Source organism: Crocuta crocuta, unplaced genomic scaffold (assembly GCF_008692635.1).
Source record: "Crocuta crocuta isolate KB4526 unplaced genomic scaffold, BGI_CrCroc_1.0 scaffold3, whole genome shotgun sequence".
Classification (NCBI taxonomy): domain Eukaryota; kingdom Metazoa; phylum Chordata; class Mammalia; order Carnivora; family Hyaenidae; genus Crocuta; species Crocuta crocuta.
In genome coordinates, this window is record NW_027529934.1 from 7,629,721 (window position 1) to 7,633,561 (window position 3,841).

The window sequence follows — 3,841 nt, forward strand, 5'->3', positions numbered from 1 at the left end:
GGGGTAATAAAAATGCTCCTAAAGAGTATTTTTTAACCTTTGATTCTATGTCAGTTTTTCATAAACCAGTCATATACTACTCAATTATGCAGTTGCACACTTATTCTTTTTGGGAAAAAATATGCTAATCATATAAGAACACAAATTGAAAGGATAGTATTTAAGAAAGTAATATCAGTAACATGGTATTGGATTATTAGAATTTGAACTAATTCTCATTTCACTAATATCTTCTGCACAATACAGTTAAGTGAGCATCTGGCAAAAATTTGCCCACAAGAGCATATATCACAATGTTGTTAACAATAGCAACACAAAGCGGTCATGTCTTCTGAGTTTTAGGTGCCTTTCTCTACCAGTTTGCTAGACGTCTCAAACCTGAATATTTTAAGGCATCTCAAACTTGTGCCCAAAATGGAAATCATTCAGGAAATATGTTTGGTATGTGAATGAATGAATGTTGACCAATAAATCTACTTCACTTCCTGTAGTCCATTATGCTGAATAGTTTTTCATCTACCCACTTACCCAAACTAGAAACCCCTTCATCCAAGAGTCCATCTTCTTATGTACACTTTTACTTGATTAATCACCAAATTCTCCTGATTCTCTTGATCTCATTGTTCCTACTCTCCAAGCCATTTCTATTGTCCTAGTTCACTCCATCGTCATCTGTCACCTGGATTATTGACACAATTTCATTGGTCTCCTGTCTCTGGTCTCAGCCTTTCTTCATCCTCCTAACAGTGAACTTTCTAGAATTCAGAGCCATCATGGTAGTCACTTTCAGCCTCAAATTCCACAGTGGTGCAGCATATAATACACAGGGTGCAATCTAATATCGTTTGACCCCTGACTTTCTGCCTATGGCCCACCACTTCCACTTCACACTGTAGCTCAACTAAACTGATTACATCCCTCTCAATCTGCACTGATCTTTCATATCTTTTTATTTCTGCACATGATTTGCATTTGCCTGCTCAGAACACTCTTTCTCTACTTTGTGAGTCTGATAGCAAATTTTCACTTTTTCTTCAAAACTCATCTTAAGAAAAAGTCCTTTGAAAAATATTGAAGGAGAGGTTGGGTGAGAACAGAATCAGCTATATAGTCCTGATGAATAGGTCTGAAAAAGGTGTTGGTTGAAGCTACTGGAGTGAAAGGATTCTCAGGAAAGCACGAAATGAGAGACAAACAATGGGCCATGTCAGAAGGCAGAGGATGAAGAAAGCAAAACCAAGAGGAGCATAGGTGGATACAATCTTCCAGAAACCAAAAAAAAGGAAGAGTTTTAAGCAGAATGAGATAATAAAAACTTTAAATGCAGCAGAAAAATGGAGTAGGATGATGGCCTCAAAACATGCATTGGCTTTGATATTTGAGAGGCTTTCATGTAGTCTTAGAGCAGTTTCGGTGGAAGATGGGGGCAAAATATGACCAAAGTGGGTTAGCTGAAGAAATGGAGTTGAAACTGCAGACTACATCTTCCTTTTAATGGCTGGGAGAAATAGATTGAAAGAGAGCTATTTGGGGTGGACAGAATAATGGAAGGATTTTTTGTTTGCTTTTAGAATGACTATTAGTAAGCAGAGAGAAAGCAGTAGGGGAGGAGGGAGTGATTAAAGATACAGATCTGAGACTCGGGAATATCCCTGAAGAGACTAAATGGGATGGGACCAGGGGACCAGAAGGTGGCTCCCTCATAGAGGAGAAAAGCACCTTGGCCTCTAAGAATGTAAGAGAAGAGAAAATGCTGGGTGTGCTTGTCAACTTGCAAAATACTGAACAAGGCCTTGCTAATGTCTGCCAAACAATCAAAAGATAAGGAGATCCCTGAGAGAATCTCTACATACTTCACAATATTACTCCTGGCCAATTTAAGCAAGGAGAGACAAGGGTTTAGTGACATAAGTGAATATGGAAAATGAATCTTTGCAAAGGAAATAGAGGAAGGTAGTGTTAGTTTGGAAATAATGTCATGAAGATGGTGAGGGAAAGAGGGGAGAATAATACATGTGGCTAAGGTAAACTGAGGACAGTGTGAGCTTTGCAGCCAGACAGACAGACCTGGAAGGAACGTTGGCCCTGCCACACACTAGCTTTGATCTTAAACTAGTTTCTTATCCTTCTCTGAGTCTGAGTTTGTTCTTCCAAAAATAGAGTTAAAAATGCTTGCCTCTTATGGGAATTGGAGATAATATATTTTAAAAGGTGTAAAATATTTACTTTTTCTCACCTTCCATTTCCGCATTTCCAGGAAAAGCCACCTGGGGACATTTATTGACTATATAATAAAAAACATCAATAAGGTGTGTGCTGGAGCTTTTTTAAAAGACTCATGCGTGGATAAATTTTTTAAAACGTATAAATAGATTAAGATGGCTTACTTAAACATAGTAAAAAGATGAATAGAGTGAGGCAAGAAGAGAGTGAAAAGTAGAGCTTATAGATTGTGACTATAAAATATATTAGAAACATCCTTTTTAAAGAGAGTGTTGGGGGGCACCTGGCTGGCTCAGTCGGTCAAGCATCAGACTTCGGCTCAGGTTATGATCTCCTGGTTCGTGGATTCGAGTCCCGCATCGGGCTCTGTGCTGATAGCCAGCTCAGAGCCTGGAGCCTATTTCAGATTCTGTGTCTCCCTCTCTCTCTGACCCTCCCCTGCTCATGCTCTCTTTCTCTCTCTCTCTCTCTCTCTCTAAAATAAACAAAACATAAAAAAATGCTAAAAAAAAGTGTTGGTAATCAATCAGTAGATAGATAGATGATAGATAGATATCCTCCACAGGGAAAACTGTAGAGTGAGAAGAGAGAGCCACTTTTGTGGTGTATGTCAGTATTTGATTGTATATCATTTTATCATTGTAAAGTAGGATCAAAGATTGATTCATCTCAGTATAATCAAAAGAACATGGATTTGGGGAAAAGGCAGCCATGGGTTTGAATATCGACTCTGTCTCGTACTATCTGGGTGATTTGGACAATTCCTTAAGTCTCAGTATATTAGTTTCCTAGGCCAAAAGGATGTACCAAAAACTGTGTGGCTTAAAAATAACAGAAATTTGTTGTCTCATAATTCTGGAGACTAGAAGTTCAAAACCAAGATTTCAGCAGAGTCTAGCTCTCCTGATGACTCCGAGGGAAGATCTGTTCCATGCCTTCTTCTACCTTCTAGTAGCCCCTGGTGTTCCTTGGCTTGTAGAAGTATCATTGCAATTGTCTGTCTTCATGTGGCATTCTCCTTGCCTCTGTGTCTTCAATTAGTTGTCTTCTTGTACAGACACCAGTCCTATGGGATTAGGAGCCCACTGTACTCCAGTATGGCTTTACCTTAACTTAAACCATTAGAGCTGCAGTAAACCTATTTCCAAATATAAAATTATATTCTAAGATAATGACAGTTAAGACTTCAACATATCATTTGGTGGGGGAGCATAATCCAAAGCATAGCACTCATTATCTTCATTCTTTAGGTGGGAATAAAAGTACTCTCCTTGCAAGGTTGTTATGAGAATCTTGTGTGAATATATATATCAAAAAAACCTAGCACAATATCTGACACACAGTATATGAGAAAAAGAATAAAAGCCATACATCAAAATGATAACTTTGGTTGTTACCATTTGATTCCTTGTTGTTTGCCAAGAACTTTTGGTGGAGAGGTCTTACCGGGTTCTGTAATTCTTTAATATTGCATTCACAGGTGACCTTGATTCAATATTTACTAGATACTTACTATATGTTTGGCATTGTACCAGGCACAAAGATACTGACGGGGAGGGGACCTGAGGTCACTTCTGTAATTTTCTAAGGCTGTTTGTACTACAAGGCCATCTCCTTA